The sequence below is a fragment of the Perca fluviatilis genome, chromosome 21 (assembly GCF_010015445.1).
Source record: "Perca fluviatilis chromosome 21, GENO_Pfluv_1.0, whole genome shotgun sequence".
Taxonomy (NCBI): domain Eukaryota; kingdom Metazoa; phylum Chordata; class Actinopteri; order Perciformes; family Percidae; genus Perca; species Perca fluviatilis.
Genome location: NC_053132.1, coordinates 1,116,687 through 1,136,128, shown reverse-complemented (window position 1 = coordinate 1,136,128; position 19,442 = coordinate 1,116,687). Strand labels below are relative to the sequence as shown.

The following is a 19,442-nucleotide window of genomic DNA, read 5'->3' as shown; positions in this document are numbered from 1 at the left end:
CGCGGTGCTTTCATGCTGTATCGCTTACAGAGAAGGAGCTGAACAGTGGGCTGGGTCTAACGTCAGCGGTCCGCCTCTCCCGCTGCTGCTGGGTCTAACGTTAGTTAATGTATTTGTTTCAAATCGGTAAAGTAAAATCTGTAACATAAACGGAATGAGTGACACATTAACGTATATAATGCTTCATCCACACAAAGCACATTGCTATCGCCACGAGTGACTTCTGTTTTCAGCTTGTTTTCTGTGAACAATGTGGCGAGGAGGTAACGTTAAGGTGGAGTTAGCAAGCTAACACCGGCTAGCTCGCCGTGCTTTCATGCTGCTTCGCCGGAGAATGCGCTGAACAGCGGGCTGGGTCTAACGTTACGCCCGACCAATTCGCCCGGGATTGTGGTGTAAAATATGTATTTGTTTCAATTCTGTAACATTGACGAAATGAGTGGCACATAACGTGGAACTAACATGGCATTTTGTTTTGTTTGAGTTTTAACTTGTCCAGTGGGACAAGTAAATTTCTCTTCCACTTGTCCTACAAAAATCCACTTGTCCCGGACAAGCCTTAATGTCGAGCCCTGCTAAATTAAAGATACAAAAGGCCATTTTGGCCAACACTATTATCAAGCTATGGCTGTATTAATGTCAACAGATTGTATATTTTATATAACTGATTGTATATAACCTCTGGTGTCAGGCAGGTTGTCATTGTCACTCCCAAATCTGGGAAGTTTTCTTTGGCTTTTGATTGTTGTGATTGAAAAATTATGAAATAGACATGTCCCATTTTTAATCTGCACCAAAATAAAGAATTGAACACTAAAGTTTGAATTAATTGTTTGCATATCAACAGCTCATCAGAGATCCAGACGGACTGACATCAGGATTTTTAAAGCCTCACTCCAGCAGAACTCCGACAATGAAGGTAAATCTGTAACTTTATGTGGAATTAACAATTTACATTTACTCAAATTACTGTAAGAAAATCGAGTAATTCTTTAATCTGTAATTTTACTTTCAAGCACGCGTTACATCACTAGTTTTGTACTGAGCTACATTTAAAGTCACATATGTTACAGAGTGAAACATAAATATGAATTAAAGCTGCAAGCAGCGATGACGGGCCCTCGCTTCTTGCATTGGGGGTACTGGCAGACGCAACATCACATGTAGACCACACATTCTAAGTTTCATGTAATTCGGAAAACTTTTGCCAAAATACAACCGTCCTGTTTCGACACACCCACCTACATGAACTTGGTCCTCCATAACTTGCACATTGTTTTAGCCATCAAAAATCTTTTGATAACTTTTTATCATGAGGGTCCTCCGAGTCTATATGCAAGCTTTCGTGCAGATCGGACTAACGGCCCAGGTGTAGTTAGACAAAGTAGGTTTCCCATAGGCCTATATCACGATGTGGCTATTTAATAAAGAAAATTTAACGGCCATCTAAAGGCCGATTCACTCTAAATTTGGCATGGATGCTCAAGCCCCTATGCGGAACATCTGTGTCATGTTTGATGGCAATCAGAATGAATGTTGGTAAGATATGCCACTTCCTGCTTTGACAGCCCCTACAGGAAGTTGGTCCTCTGTAACTTGCACATTGTGTTAGTTATCAAAATTCTATTGATAACTTTTTGGTCATGACGGTCCACAGAGTCTACGTGACATTTTTGTGCAAATGGGACTCACGCTTCTTGGAGGAGGTAAAAAATAGGTTTCGCTTCAAAGCAAATTTGATAATTAATTTAAAAAATGAAAACAGCGCCATCTAAAGGCCAATCAACACCATATTTAGCACACAGCCTCACTGGAACATGAAGAACAACTCTTCTAAGTTTTGTGTCCATCAGAATAGCCATTGGCAAAATACAACCGTTCCTGTTTCCACACCCACCTACACGAGTTGGTCCTCCATAACTTGAGCATTGTTTTAGCTATCAAAATTCTTTTGATAATCTTTTGTCACGAGGGTCCTCCGAGTCTATATAAGTTTCTGTGCCGATCGGACTCACGGCCCAGGAGTAGTTAGACAGAGTAGGTTTCCCATATATCAATATTTTGCTGATTAATTAAAAAAATTAAAACAGCGCCATCTAATGGCCGATTTACACCAAGTTTGGCACAGATGCTAAACCGGCTATGAGGAACAACCTTGTCAAGTTTCGGGCCAATCAGAATAACTGTTGCTAAGATAATGCAACTTCCTGTTTAGACAGGAAGTTGCTATAACTTCCGATTTTTTCAACTATCAAAATTCTCTGGATATCTTTTACGTCGAAGGTCAACAGATACTACCTGCAAAGATTGAAATCACGGCCTAGGACGAGTTCGAAAGAATGTAAAACACCTGAAAAATGCATAATTAAATATGGCGGCCTTCCGGTTGGGCGGAGCTAATGAATGTAAATGGGAAATATGTCCGCAATGATTAGAGCAATATGTGTATTAAAGCTGGTGAAGATTGGAGCAACTATGTCCAAGTTGAGGCCTTCCACGCCTTAGGGGCTATGGAGCCCGTTTACAGGTATGAGCCAAATCGCTGTACAGTCTGGCGAAGCTCCCAGGTGTTTGTGTGGGGGTTAATTTTTGTGAGTTTTCATATATATTGAGGCCTTCAAAAATGTGCCCAAGGGCTAAAACCAATTAGGGGGCGCTTATAGAGCAACCATACCACTCCCAGGCCTAAATGTGTATTCAGATGAAAGAGTTTAATATTCTGCACATGGCTGCAAAATTTTGAGAGTTTTCGTTTGCATCCTAAAGTCCTCAAACAAGTTTTCGGTATAATGAAGATTTTTGCACGAAAACCAAGATTTTCGGAAATTTTGTGATTTTGTAATTTTTTTCTAAAAATAGCTCCATGGAGTTCAAGATGAGACCTATGTTCCCCTCAAAAGTTGGTATATTAACTTCTTACTTTTGGAATTAAAGACGTTTAAGCAGAATGTTCCGGCAGGCAGTGTTGTGAACAGAGAAGCGTGCAGCGCAGCGCAGCAGCAGGCGGCTGTGTCTGTGCCCGCCCTGTGGGGATAGAGATTGTTGTGGATTTTTGGATCTGTCGCTCAAGAATTCTATGTGTTATGGACTTTTTTTTTTTAACTAAATTGAGCTTGAGGTTTTCAAAAAAAGTGGTGGGTGCAAAATGACTCATGACGAAATCTGGTAGGTACCGCGTACCCACCGTCCCACCGTCCCCACCGAAATCGACACCTATGGTTGAGTTCAATGATACCTCACACAAGACTCTACCTTAAATGGTTCACCAGTTATGAAAGGGCGGGTAAAGCATAGGGGCGGGCCAAACCATCACCAATGAAACATATAAGGCGCATTTCCTGTTGCCAGCGGGGCGCTATGACCAAAAGTCAATTTTGGCCTGTATATGTCCTCAGGCATGGATTCTAGTTGATTGTGGAAAATTTCAAGCAATTATGTCATATTTGTAGTTACAGCCACTTTCGTTCATCGCTAAATACTCAAAATGACATCTTACATATGTGTACCAAGTTTCGTGGAGTCTACGATAAACGACTGCAGGGGCTCAATTTTTTTAACTTTCTAGGGCGGCTAGCGAGCCATTTTTGTGCACCTATTCCCAAACCATTAAAATACGTACACATTTTTCACCAGACTTGATGAGACCGCCAATTTTGGTGAGTGTTTTTGAATATAGTAAGCCCCTCAAAAAGGCAATTAATTTGCCGGGAAAATAATTCCTTCAGTTCAATAGGGCCTTCGCCGCTGTCGGGCGCCAGGCCCTAATAAATCCTGATTAACTGTGAAAGAATTAAACAAAACAAAAGGAAATAAATCAGCTGCAGCAGAGAAGAAGAAACTGCAGGAGTGGTTGTCTGTTGCTGCAGGGAGGGCAGAGTTTCAGAGAGCTGACACTCTTGAAATTATAAGTTATAAATGTTTGTCTTCCCTATCCCAGATCAAGACCGGGGCTAGCAAAAGTGTTGTGTTTCCATTTAACCTGGCTGATTGAACTTCTTCCCAGGACTGTGTGGGTGTGTTTAGACTGATTCATTGACATCTCCCTGAGTCTCTTGTTAGCTTGGTTGCACCTCTTAGGGTGGGACAAATGACAGCTTTATTATTCTTATTGGTAGAGAAGATTTGTGTCCCAACAAATTCCCATCTAAGCTCCGCCCCTTTCAACCTGAGCAGAGGTCTAATCAGCCAGACTGAAATCACCTGTGTGGGTGTTCAGAGGCTTAAACTTGCAAAAAATTAACAGCAGTGCAATCAGACTAAGAATTATATATAGGGTGTGGTTATAACTACACGGAAAAACAAATAATAATATTTATTTAATATAATCTCTGTAACAATTTTTTCTCCACTTCTTTATCCACAAGGTGGAGAGCATTAGGACCCTTATTGCTCCAACCTTTGTATGACTCCTGGCATTTCTGTAACCTGTTCTGCTGTTTTTGAACCAGTTTGAGCCTGTTAGTTTGCCTTTTTAGAAAAAAATATTTGGTCAAATGAAGATCACTGGCTCCCAATGATTTGATTCCCCCACGTCTTTTTAAAGAGGTTTTTCCTACAGTGGCCCCTGCATACTTGATATTGTTAATGTCAGTTTAATTACTGGAGTCGTACCTATGAGTTTTAAACATGCAGTTGTTCAACCCTTGTTAAAGAAACCTGGTCTGGACCAACTTGAACTCTCAAATTATCGGCCAATCTCTAAGCTCCCTTTGCTTTCCAAAATTATGGAGAAAGTTGTTTATTTGCAGCTGAGCACATTTTTAAATGACAATTGTATAACTGAAATTTTCCAGTCTGGGTTTTAAGTCAGCCCACAGCCCTGAGACAGCTCTGCTGAGGGTTTCTAACCGACATTTCTGGTGATACCAGAAATGTCTCAGACTCTGGTGATACTGTTGCTCTGCTGCTATTGGACCTTACGGCTGCATTCGATACAGTCGACCACCAAATCTTATTGTTTCGACTGGAGAACTGTTTGGGCATTAAGGGGTTGGCCTTAGCCTGGATTAGGTCCTATTTGGAAGGCAGAAGCTTTTCAGTTCAGGTTGGTGATGCAGTGTCCTCTACGGCTCCTCTTGTCATGGAGTTCTGTCCTTGGGCTCGCACTTTTTTCAATGTACCTGCTGCCTCTTGGGTCAATCCTCAGAAGTCATAATGTTTCGTTCCATTTTTAATCTGACGAACGCCAAATATATGTACCGCTAAGTCAGTCAAAACTTTTTTAGAGTGTCTGAATGAAGTGAAAGCAATGATTTTTTGTATTTAAATGAGAGCAAAACTGAGTTTGTGTTATTTGCTTCTAGTGCTTTGGCTGTTGCGGTTCCTGTTGACGTGGGTTTTCTAACCCGACACATTAGCCCTGTGGTTACAAACCTGGGTGTCAAGTTGGACGGTCGTTTAAAACTTGATGCGCAGATTGGTGCAGTGGTGAAGACCGGCTTCTTCCAGCTGAGGCAACTAGCCAAAGTAAAACCGGTTCTATCTCGACATGATTTTGAAATTTTAATCCATGCTTTTATCACCACTTGTTTAGATTATTGCAATGCACTTTACACTGGTATTAGCAAATCAAATATGGTACGATTACAGCTAGTCCAAAAACGGCTGCTGTCAGCCTCTTAACTGGAAGTAGAAAATCTGACCATATTACACCCATCCTCCAATCACTCCACTGGCTCCCTGTGCACTTTCGCACTGATTTTAAAATTCTGTTATTTGTTTTTAACTGTGTGCATGGCCTGGCCCCCGTAGTACCTGTCTAATCTGCTCGTGTCCTACACCCCCTCGTTTGCTCCGGTAGGCTGACCAGGCACTACTGGTCGTCCCCAAGACTAAACGTAAATCCAGAGGTGACCGTGGCGTTTGCCGTGGCAGCTCGGGACTCTGGAATGAGCTGCCTTTGCACATCAGACTGACTGAGTCTCTTGCTGTTTTAAATCTCGTCTTAAAACTCATTTATTTTCTTTGGCTTTTAACTCCAGTTTGAGGGTTGACTTTTGAGTTTTGTATTGCTGTATTTATTTTTATTGTTTTATTATTTTTGTGTTGCGCCCTCTTTTGTATGTTATTGTTTATTCATGGACTGTGTTCAGCACTTTGGTCAACAGTGTTGTTTTTAAGGTGCTTTATAAATAAAGGTGGATTGGCTGGATTGGAATTTGCACAAACATTTTTTAAGTAAATATTAGCTTCGAAATATCAAGTACAACTCACTTGCCAGTATCAAGTAAAAATTACTTACCACTGAACTAAACTTTTGTAAAAATATTAAGTAAATGTTATTTAATTATATCTACATTACAAGTTATATTTATTTTAACTGAGTAAAGTCAATTAAGTATTTTCATATATAATACATTGCTGTCATCAAAATATTAAGTACATTTTACATATCAGTGATATTTTACGGTTATGAAGTAAATAAGTAAATTATATTAAATTTGTTCTTTTGACATTTTAAATTACTTATATGTATGCAATATTATTATTAACTACAATTATGTAAATGTTCTTAATTTTGTTTTGATAAATTTTACCAAATAAATCATTTTCTCTATGCATATACTTTTACCACAAAGGACACAATTGAAATACAATATATAATGAAATGTTTTATTTTTGTTATTAACACCAATGAATCACTAACATGTACAATTCAACTGTAACATGCATTCAAAGTGAAGCAGCAGCCAAAAATATAACATGGCATGATTGGTATTAATGAAAACACATGCATATTCGCATTAATATGCTCTTGCTGTTTTGAAAAATGAAAGAAAGAAATTACAGTATACACAGCATTTCAATTTTCTTTTCTCCCCATTATACATAAAAAATAAAAGGCCATATCAGATGACAAAAGAACGTGCTTTTTAAATATTCAGTTAAAACCTTAAAACAGTGCAATTGCGAATCTTCAAATCAGCACTCAGGACTAGTGCAAGTATGCCATTAAAACAATGCTAAACGTTTAAGATAAAGAATAAAACAATAACTTTTTATGACCCTCTCATCTGTAATAAACATCAATGACAGGAAGAACAGGTGCCATAGTCAAAATGGAAAAAATTCAAGACTGTCAACTTCCCACAAATAGTTGGCCAGGGACAAGTTGAACTGTACAGCATTTAAGACAGCAGCTTTCACTTTAAGGCTTGTACTTTTGGGGACAGCTTAATCCCATCCAGTTCCAGGAACAGTTTCTGAAACACCTCAAAAGTGTAGCGCAGTGTCGGGAGTAAGCAAGGTTGAGGGGCATAAATGAGCCCCATTAGCAGTGTGCAAGTTTTAGCGGAACTGCCGCATCCTGGCAGCATCTCCTTGCCCTCGAGCATGATGGACACATCCACTGGGTGCTCTCCATCAACACCATGGACCACCAGGATCTTGAGGATGTGCTGAGTGGCATCACTGCGGTTGTCCTCCTGCATACAAAAAATGAAGACAATGCCATTGACAAACCAAAAGTGACTTCATTATCTGGGGATGAAGATGCTAAAAGGAACATCATTAAGGAGAGCTCAGATTATGTTACATTTAGTTAAATCTATTTTACAGTGAGCCAATATCAGCAAAACATTTGTAGAACACACAGACACAAGATGGCTGCACTGCACAGATTGTAGCCCCCGGTAAATGTTACTTGAATGTAATCATTACAATGTCAACATAAATTGTGTGGATCTGCACCTTTTCTCACTTACTTAAGCTTGCACTTGAATGATAACACATTAAAATTTTAATCATGTCATTACAGGAAACATTTACAGAAAAACGTAAAATCATGCTTTACCAGGCAATCTTTAAAAAGTTCCTCTTCTTTTTCTTTCTTTCTCAAGGTAGAGTATGAGGCTGCAGACAATAGCTTCACGTCTAATCTTGATGCTTTGGTTCTGTGAACAGATTAATATTGTGTTAATAATTAACCATTATTCATACACAATGAATTGTCAAATGAGAGCATGTCATCTAAGTACACAGCATGTGTAGAAAGATGGAGTGTGCAGAGGCATATACACTATTTGTTTTGTATAAGGCAGATGATGTTAAGAAATGTAGCTATCATTGAGTGTGAGGATTTTTGCTGTGCGTGCATTCATATTGGGAAGCGTCCGAAAAAAGGGAGACAGAGCAGAGAAAACGCACAATTTTTACCAAAAAACCCTGACTCAGTTTGTCCAAGAATGGCCTCAGCTTGGTCCCCACGACTGCTCCCTTGTCCTTCATCAGGGCAATAAGGTGTCGTGGGAAATGGTTGAGTTTGTACATGAAGGTCTGCTCCAGGAAATTGTAGTAATCCTCCTGAATTCCTCCTTTATCTGAATTGACAAAAGATTCACAAGTACAACATCACGTAATGGGCCAAATACTAGCACAATGATCAAGAGGAACACTATTTGTCTACATTTAACTCTGAGAGAAGTTAACTTAACAACAAAATACAGATTAACTTATATGTGTATGAGCAGAAATAACTTAACTGACAAGACTGGACTTGCATGAGAGGCTTTCTGTTCAATATTCAATCAAGTTAAATATACCGAGGGTTTAGGAGGATCTACTGGCAGAAATGGAAAATAATATTCTCCGTGGACCTTCACGTTAACCGGCCTCTCTGCTTGTTTGTTTTCCTTTGTGCTGATTGGCTGAAAGTAGCGGGTATCCTGTCTGTCCAAATGCGCATGTGCAGATTCAAACACACGCTACACTTTTTAGATTAAATTTTACTCAGTGTTTTCAGGTTTATGTGCAGTAACGATTAAACATTTAAATAGCATGAGTAAACATTTAAAAGTTACTACTCTTACACAGTTCATCTATTACATGAACAAAATTCATATATTTAGAAAATCAAATAATGACCCATCTCAGAGTATGATAAAAGGAGACAGAATTGTCTCCTCTTCCTCTCCCTCATGAAGGCATTTTTCTTATTTTCTGTGTTCATCTACAGTATATTGTTCAAATAGGTCCTCTTTTACTGTATTACCATATGATCATGCAATTGAAAGAACCTCAACACCTGAGTGTGTTTCCTAGAAGGGACTCAGCTGTTATTGATCTATTTGCATAACTTCAATCAGCTGTTTCTCAATAAATGCATGCATAAAATGCAGGGGATATATTTGAGTTTCAATTTACAATATGAACAGCTGTTCACTTTGACTTTATCCTATAAGTTAGGTTTAGAACATAATGGTATCTGTTCTGACATACAGTGTGAAAGCATTTGTAAATTTGTCAATAATAATCCATTGTTTTGGTCTTGGTGGAGCGGTGTGTAAAAGAAGTTCAAACATTTTAAATTTGTGTTAACTGTATGCATTTTGTGTCAAAGCAACAATAAATATGTTAATTGTATAGGCTACACAGACAGATGTTGTACTAACTGTGTTAAGAGTTTAGGAAAGTTGTTAAAAGTATTGAAAAAAGTGTCATAGCGATCATAAAGATACAGATGAAGTGTAACCTTTGATGTGTTTTCTAATTTACATCTGGTTGGTTTGTCAAATAAATTTTATGGTTCAGCACATAAAATACCTGATTAGCGGAAGCCAAAATCTTATATGTACCAAGAACTTACCTTAAAACATCCATAATCGTTGATTTTCTTTATACCTGGTGGCCAAGCAGAACCTATGTATGGGAAACACTGCAACATCATGTTGAAACAGTACAGAAGCTTGAAACCTTACTGCGTGTCAACAATATCTCCTCTCTTCCAGCTGGTTTCTGTCGTCGTCCTGCTCCTGGCTCCAATGTTGACAAGCTGCTTACCTGCCGTTCTACCCAAGGACTGCAGTGACATCTATAATAATGCAAACACCGAACCAGTGGAGTGTACACTATCTATCCAATCAGATCCACTTCTCCTGTCCAGGTACACTTCATCCTCTCTGGGACGTAGGTTGACCTTTAGATGATAAAAGTGTTCAACGTGGAAGAAAGTGAGATCATCTCTGACAGAAACACAGTTACAAGTTCTGACTGATGCTTTGATAAAACAGATATAAGTACAGTGCCCGACAAAGTCTTGTTGCTTATCTAAGTTGTAGGAACACATACAATAACTTGACATGTAGTAATCAATTGGGAATCAGAAATAATGGCTTATATGAAGAGGCAAAGGGGTCTGTATTATGTTTATTATACCAAATTTCCAACAGGTCTTCTGCATTTTTGGATGCAGCATTTGATGCAGTTCAATGGATGATTCATCAGAACAATCAACCTTCTGCCACTTTTCACTTTCCATCCTTTTACCAAGCTGTGGGCCTTTGCAAATGCAACACAATATTTAGTTGTCTTTTTAATTCTAGTTTGTGCGCACTAATTCAGCCATGGAGAGCACTGCGTGAGAGAATTCAACAAACTGTTCTTATAGATACAGGGAAGTTCTAGTGGCCAGCCCAGAAAAAGGGCTGGTCCTGGACTGTCGACAAACAAACGCGGTCCTCTCAAACAGTTGTCTTACGGGGTCTGCCTTACCGGGCTGTGTCATGAACTTCACCAGTTTCTTCAAATCTTTTTCTTATCCTCTCCACTTGATGTTTGGATACATTGAAGATGTCTGCCACCTCAGCAGCAGACTTGGTCTTGGCGCTCTTGATAATCAGTACTTGGTCTGTGGTTGAATCTTTTGTATATTGTGAGAGGTCAGGCTGCACTTCACATTAAGGTCTGGTGTGCTGGAGTTCTTTTATACACACCTGGGAATGTGGTAATTACAGTATTTGTCACAGGTGAAGCTCTAGGGGCATCCACACGAAAAGGTTTTTGTGCAAACGCACATGTTTTGCATCGTTAGCGACCGGTCCAGACGAATCCTGCAAACGCACTGCCTGAAAACGCACTTTTTGAAACCTGGTCTCAGGGTGAAAAAATCAGAAAACGGTTCTCGTTTGGCTTCGTTATGGATGGTGAATACGGATCCGTATCGATGATGTCATCGCCACACCCCTCTTTTTACACCCCTCCCACGGCGCTGATGCAAACAACTGCGTTGAAGCTAAGCGAGAACATCCCATCTCCATGATCAAACCAGCTCACTTCATCTAAATACTGTGTCTCTGCTCCCTGACCCTTCCCTCTGGATTCTACACAAGATATATTGCTAACGTTATGTAGCCTAACGCAAACATTGCTAAAGTAGCTGACCGCTCCAGCAGCGAAGTAACGTTAACGTTAGCTGCTATGGCTATCTGTTTATAAAGTGGAAGTAGACAATTTATGAACTAGCTAGCTAATCTGTCTGCTTATAAACTCTCCTTGAACGGATTATAGTAACTTTTACCACGGCTTATCGTAGAAAGGCTACTGCAAGAAAAACGAATAGATTATTAAAAAGACATCATTCATGGATCATTGATGTTTGTTTGACTGCCGATGTTAGTAGCTAACGTTAGCGGCTAACGTTAGCTTGCTACTAGCGCGCTGCAATCATGCAAAATAAAAAGCAATCCAACAGCACATTATACAACGTAAACAAAGACACGTTTTCTTGCGGCAGCCTTTATAAAATGAGCAGTGGTGAAAGGTATTATAGTCCACGGATGTATTAAGAGAACGTTATAATCTAGTCATGTTATGATGGGAAGTGGAAGTGACTATGCTCTTCTTCTCCGTTTTGGTGAATTTCTGTAGCAGAAACAGCGCCGCCTATAGGCCTGGAATATGAAGTAGCGTTTTGAGTCATTTACAAGTGGAGTAAATAAGCATAATCCAAGGCACGAAGCAAGCTTTATTTGTAAAGCACATTTCAGCAACAAGGCAATTCAAAGTGCTTTACATAAAACATAAAAAACAGAACAATTTCAATGCAATAAAAGACAAAAAATAAAATGTAAAGAGTAATTAGAAAACAATTAAAAACAATTTAAAATCATTAAAAGACAAGAATAAAATTTACAGTGCAGTATAAGAATTTTAAAGAAAGAGCAGTTAAAAATAGGTTATTTAAAGAAAGGCAACATTAAAAGATAGGTCTTCAGCCTGGATTTAAAAGAACTGAGAGTTGCAGCAGACCTGCTGTTTTCTGGGAGTTTGTTCCAGATATGTGGAGCATAAAAACTGAATGCTGCTTCCCCTGTTTAGTTCTGACTCTGGGGACAACAAGTAGACCTGTCCCAGACCACCTGAGAGGTCTGAGTGGGTCATAGTGTAGTAGCATTTGCCTTTCATATGAGCCATTTCTGATTCCAAATTGATCAACGTCAAGTTATTATTTGTTGTTCGGACAAGACTTTTGTCAGGCACTGTAGTTGTATATGTATCAGTATTCATAGTAATTGTTACAGCCTGTGTGAATATATTGTATGAAGTGTTTCAACTGGATCACATTTCCTTATCGTTGTGTGTTTGTGTGTAGGTGTACTGCGACATGGCGGACTCAGAAGGAGGACGGTGGACAGTAAGCTTTTAATGAAGTCAACTTAAAATCACAGTCAAGTTTTGGTTCTGTGAATGTTCTCTAAGGTTCTTTCCAATCTCTTAAATACTCCCAAGTGCACAGGGAGTTAAAATAAAGTACTTTTTCCACGCCAAGATGGGTGGATTGTTCTTTTCTTAAGTTCTTATACTGCCCGTAACCTTTTTTTTTTCTTATCTGATTTTCATTTTGCGACATTTTTGTCATCATTATTCCAGATTGCATTGTGTGGATTTTATAGGAAACAACCTTTTATGAATAGAAAAAGGGATTTACGGTTGAAATAAGACCACTAATTACAAAAAGTGTGAATTTCAACCAAAAGGGTTTTGCAAAGGTTTTTCCAAGAAAGAAACTAAGACTTATAGTGACAACTATATTTTAAAATAAAATTACTTTTTCCACGCCAAGATGGTTGGCAAGCAGAGTAAACCACACGCCGCCCCAGAGGGACCAATAGTGAATATGATGACAGAGTGTCTTGACTGTCTGGGATAAGTCCTTTGGAAGGCCCAGTTTGGAACTGGTTAAGTCCACTGGGAGGCCAGATTTGGAACCTAAGTTGCAACAGAAACCGCAACTCTCAGTTCTTTTAAATCAAGGCTGTTGCATTGTTGAAACTGTATGAAAATATATATAAGCATATAAAGAGAAATGAATAAGTAAGACCGGTGGGACCAGCCCGTCCGGGGAACGCCCAGGGATTGCGGGTGGATTACGTGTATAGAGCAACGGCTTATACATTGTCCCATATTAGCACCATAAAATCTCTATTTGTAAAGACTGGTTCTTAGTAAAACCCACACAATGAAATCTGGAATAATGATGACAAAAGAAGTGTCGGACAGGAACCATAAAAGTAAAATAATACACCATTACAAAACCCCAAATTAACAAAAACACTTCATTTCCTGTACAACAATTTCACTTGATTTTTTAAATTTTGGTCAGGGAAAAACTGCAACTTCAGTATAAGTTTTAAAGAAAGGCAACATCGAAAAGAAAGGTCTTCAGCCTTGATTTAAAAGAACTGAGATTTGCAGCAGACCTGCAGTTTTCTGGGAGTTTGGATGGATCTGGATGTCTAGTCCAAACAGAGTCAAGGGTTCAATTGGTAGCTTCAATAACAGTTAAACCCTGCAATAACTTTGTTTTGGCTATGTGGGTTCAGCAGAAACAAGTAATGACATATCATCACCTGTTTTCAATTTGGTATGTTGAACTTGTTTGCAAACATTAACTTATTTATCTAGTAGTTGTGGGGAAACATTCTTCTTTCATTATCATTAAATCCCCAAAATCATATCGGGAGGGGCATCTCCACATCTTCCTGAAACTGTTGCTTTCTGCCTTTCTGTAACTCCTCTTAAAGCAGAACGTTTTGAGAAGAACATGGAAATGAATATGCAGTCATACTGATTGACATAGAGATAAAAGTGCAGGTGTTTAATCAGTAGTCCATATGGTGTGGCGAGGCATACCCCTGTTATATATGTAACAGTGTGGAGAGATATGATACGTTAGTGAGCATGTTATTTTATCGGACTGTAAAAGAAACCAAAAAATTCCCAATGACCTGAAATAACAGTGAAGCCTAGCTGTATGTAAACTTGATCTGTCAGATATTTTTGTGTTCCCAGGTGTTCCAGAGGAGGATGGACGGCACGGTGAACTTCTACAGGGGCTGGGATCAATACAAGACCGGCTTTGGTAGCCCTGCTGGAGAGTACTGGCTCGGTGAGAAATGAAACAAAACTAACACTTATGGATACATGAAACTCACTGTTCACTAAGTAGTGAAGGTCAAAAACTTCACTTGGGACATTTAATGTCAGAGAATATTGTCAGAACACTGTGTGTGTGTGTGTGTGTGTGTGTGTATTGTGTGTGTGTGTGTGTGTGTGTGTGTGTGTAGGTCTTGAGAAAATCCACCAATTGACACTCAATCGACAGTCCGAGCTGCTGGTCCAAATGGAGGACTTTGAAGGAAAGAAAGTGTTTGCTCGTTACTCCTCATTCTCCGCTCGGCTCGGAGTGCGCGGGATACCGACTGACTGTTTCTGGATTCATTTATGGAGGAGCAGGTGAGTTTCAACATTATCTAAGGATGGACATTGCAAATTAGCTTAAGCTACAAATGTTGTGGTGTATGGCACTAGTTTATGCTACATATTGGTCCCTATTCAAATAAACATGGAAAAGAAAATAGAATAAAATGATTGTATTGATCGAGTATAAGTACATTATTTTCAAATAAACCAAACTACAAAGTGCAACATGTAAATGCAATTTTTGTTTTTATAGCATCATTTTCTTAGCTACTGCGGAGTCTCTCTGAACTTTTTGTAATAAGGTACAAGGTGTTGGCGGGCTTTTCTTTAAGTTTGGTGTCAGGTCGACAACTAGTCAGGGTCAGTCAACCAGTGCTTTATTTTGATTAATAAGCTCCTCCACTACCGGCTACACACTGTCGCGTCCGCTGCGACCGTGGCGGTTTTGTTGCGTCAGCTGTGTAGATTTTTCCATGTCTAAAATACTTTTACTGGTTTATAAATCACTAAACGGTTTAGGGCCAAAATACATTTCTGATCTGCTACTACATTATGACCCCCAGACCTCTCAGGTGGTCTGGGACAGGTCTACTTGTTGTCCCCAGAGTCAGAACTAAACAGGGGAAGCAGCGTTCAGTTTTTATGCTCCACATATCTGGAACAAACCTGTAGGTCCGCTGCAACTCTCAGTTCTTTTAAATCTAAGCTAAAGACCTATCTTTTGATGTTGCTTTTCTTTAAATAATCTATTTTATTAACTTTAATTTCTTATACTGCACTGTAACTTTTATTCTGTACTGCACTATCAATTTTATTCTTGTCTTTTAATGTTTTTAATTTGTTTATTCATGTTTTTAAATTGTTTTTAATTGTTTTCTAACTGCTCCTTAATGTTTTATGTAAAGCACTTTGAATTGCCCTGTTGCTGAAATGTGCTCTACAAATAAAGCTGCCTTCCTTTGCCTTGCCTTACCCACCAGAAACGTGTCTGATGCAGCGCTGCTGCTGCTAGCCTTGTCTGTACACGTGTTTCCCATTGATTTACTGTGGCTCGAGCCGCGCCTGAAACATGCGTACCCCCCAAGCAGTGTGTAAGCTCTAACCTGTTAACATGGGAGCCCAAATAAAAATGGACAACGCCACGCAGCTGACACGCTCCGCCACACAAGGCAGTGTGTAGCCGGCCTTAGCCATTGTGTTTAGTTTTAGATTTAGTAGATGTTGAATTCTCAAAAAGCCTTTTTTTCAACTCGGCCGAGACGGCGTTTTTTTCTTTATTATTAAAACAAATAAACTGCAAGTTTAAACATAAATATGTAACTTTCTGCCGCTAGGGGTCTCTCATTCAAAACAACAGGGATGGTAAACACAGACTTTTGATGACGTTGGGAAGTTGGGCGGGAGAATTATGGGAGTTGTAGTTTTCATTGTTCATAGCTGATTAGAATGCATCTGTACATGGACGGGTTTACCCATTTAAGTTTATTCACATTACGTTCAGTAAAGTTTATTCATGTCATTCTAATAAAATAGCGGCAGTTTCCCCAACATAATTAAATTTTTCTTGATTTGATTTGTATTGGTAGCTGACCAGTTAGCTAGTGAGCCTGCAAGCTAACATCTAGAGCTAACAGCTAAAACCACACTATCACAATATATTTCGTCAATGTCACCTTTTGGATAGTTTCAACACCGGCCGGAGGGGGTTTGTTGTGACGTTACTCAACGGGTGTGGGTGTGGATTGCTGGGGAATCTCCGGGACAGCGAGGAAGTTCGATGGCCGTTGTCGGCAGCAGTAGATCAGAATCAGAATCAGAATCAGAAAGGGTTTTATTGTTTTTAACACATACAAGGAGTTTGTTTTGGGTTGTTGGTGCACATCACACATTCTCTAAATGGAATATTAAACAATATAAGTATAGGTATAAACAATATAAGTATAAGTATATGTACACATTATGTATTAAATTAAATTAAAAATAAAAGTAGAAATAAAAAATAAATAAAAATAAAGAGCAAAGAGCAGATCTACCAGCTGCCCGGAATCATCTCCCCTTTAACTTTGCTGTAATGTTAACTAGTCATATTTTTGGTTAATTTAGCTAACTGTAAAGACAGCTAAACCGGCGAGGGGAGAATGGCATCGAACACCGGGCGCTTAACGGAGACGTAGCTAACGTTATTGTGGACGCTGTTCTGACTCGGGTGCCTGGGTCTGATATGGTCTGTTTCCTGATGCTTCATTAAAGCCCCAGTGTGTAATGTTTGTAGTTGTTCATTATCAAAATCTGTATTGCCCTTCACCAACTTGTCCTTTTCATGAATATTGACCACCACCATCAATTCCAAGTATTCCTATTAGCTTGGAATTTTACATTTGCGTGAACTGGGGTAGACGCTTCATGCTCCATCTTGAAATACGTTAGCCGGGTAAGGGACATACAGGCTATACTGCTCCGCGTTTGCGGACTGACACAGCTGCTGCTAATGGGTATCGTAGCTTCCCGCCCCGGCAAGTTTGAAGAAGGAAACATGGAGGACCGACGCATATTTAAAATCCAATTTTTTTTTTCTTTGCCCAGAAAAAGAAAACCGATTTTGAAAAGAGCAAGAGACTGGAAAAAGAGTGAACGGTTGAGCTGCTTTGGAGGCACACACCAAATCCCAACTAGTTAATTATCCTCCGGACCGTTGCAGTCTCCTTTCTTCTTCTCTCTCTGTCGGGCGTCAGCGTGCCTGCTCGTGGTGTCCGTACCACTTTCCGACATGAACTCATGGATGTATTAAGAGAACGTATGAACTCCAACAATGACGGCCAGATCGCGCCTTTTGTACACCTTTCTTTTTGAAGCGTGAAGGCGACCGTAGCTGCAATACTGTGTGGCGAGAGAGAGTTGATTGCGATATATGATCTCAACGCTAGATGGGAGTAATTCTTCCACAATGTAGCTTTAAACTGCCACTAGCATCGTAAGTACCAGGCACTGGAGTTAAGTGCTGGCCAGGGGATTGCTGTAATGATAGCGGCTGGCTGCTAGCTGGCTGGAGGCTAACGGTAACTAGCTAGCTATATGTCCCTGGGCTGTTGTCAGATCTCATCCCAACTGAAGTCTCTCTGCTGCCGGGGAGTGGGAGGCAGCACAACCGGGGTGTGCTAGCTAGCTGGCTAAATTAGCATTAGATTGGTTGTCTATCTATACAGCAAACGTTAATGTCACTGGTTAACTCATTCGTGGGTTAGCCCAGTGCTGTTATCTGTGGTCGAAACAATCATACTGAAAAATAACTTTATGAGCTGTTAAACAATGTTGTAACCCTATAATGTTACCACCAAGCATTAGCATTAACGTTAACTACTTGTCAACCAGCACATTGCAGTAACGTTAAGCTGAATCAATATTGAAATGTATCAATAAATAATGTCTCTGCTGTGTTAATGTGTTGCAAAGTGGCATGTAATTAACCACAAAATGATGCTGTGTGGCAAAAATAGCAGTATTACAGTTAAGAGTATTTCTTTCTTTGTCATTTACAATTACTCTCAAACGTATAATCGAGGGCCCGTGTTTTTAGGTGATCATAAAACCACGTGTGCATATATGTTTTTATTTACTAACTTATATTTAGTATTTTTATCCCTTTATCTTTTATCCATATAGGGCCGGACTTTCTATGTTTTAAACCAATGTAAATTCTGCTTTTAGTCAGTTGTTTGAATGTGAGCATGATTTTCAATAAACTAAACTAAACTAATTATACACTTGTTGTGTTTTGTAGGAGACTCCTGACTAGGCGTCACAACGGACAGAAGTTCTCCACCTTCGACAATGATCAGGACACCTTGCCTTTGAACTGTGCCAGATCATTCCTGGGGCGCGTTCCGGTACAGCGACTGTCATCATACAAATCCAAATGGCGTTTATCGTTGGGGGCTGACAGCACTCTCTATGCTCTTGAGTAGAGTGGGTACATTGGAAAGGTGTTAACTACTCCCTGAAGGCCATCAGCATGAAGATCCGTCCTGTGGTGTAGTTCTCCAGGACCAACGTCCAGCAGAATATCAGCTCATCTCTTCTGATTTCTTTCTCTTTCTCTCATTAATCATTTAATCTCACAACAGGTCTTATTTTCCTGAAACTGGGCACCAGCACAAGAAAACTAACTGACGTTTGTAAATCTTGTTACTGTCTGTGATGGTTTAAAGCAGCTCTCTGCAACGTGGAAGAAAAGTCAGATGTGTCTCCAGTTGGGCTTTAGCAGGAAAGTAGGGCCCATAATCTTTAAATGGAAACACAATATAGTCTAGAAGTAAAGAAAATGAAAAGAAAAAGATGTTTGTAGTTCAGGACTGTCAGTTGATGTTTGGTGGAGGTTTGAAACTCTAATGTGAATCTTTATCTGCTGTACGGTGACAATAAATAAGAAGCTGAGCATTAAGATGATCTGATGTCTTCACTTTATCCTCTATGGAGGATATTTTTATTCATAATTAAAATTAAAAGTCAAAGGGGAAAAATGAAAAGAGATCAAATTACAAATATGATTATACTACACTAGTGGGAATAATTACTGTAAAATGAAAGGTAAAGTTAAAAGAAAAGAAAAAAGAACTTTTACTCAGCAATTATTTGAAGGACTGTCAAATTGATGATTGAAACCATAAATTGAATTAGACTACTGAATAACATTAACATAAACAAGTGTACCCAGTGAAAAGAGATAATAAAGAATACATGACAGGAAGGCTGGGACGGGGCAAAAAATCAGCCCTGGCATTTTTGGGCCAGGGGCACACCCACCGCGGATTGGTCAGACACATTCCCTGCAGACAGTCCTCTTAAAATATGCGTGCATTCTATGATATGAGTTGCCTAGTGTTCAGCGTTCATGTGATCGTTTTGGATCCTTAAAGAGGGGTTCTCAAGATTTATCTGTTGATCTTACACTTAAATAATTCATTAAT

The 19,442-nt window shown here is 39.4% G+C and overlaps 1 pseudogene; it reads left to right on the top strand.

Annotated features, from left to right (window-relative positions):
• Window positions 1-853: 853 nt before the first annotated feature.
• Window positions 854-18,830, top strand: LOC120551426 (annotated as a pseudogene).
• The last annotated feature ends 612 nt before the right edge of the window (window positions 18,831-19,442 follow it).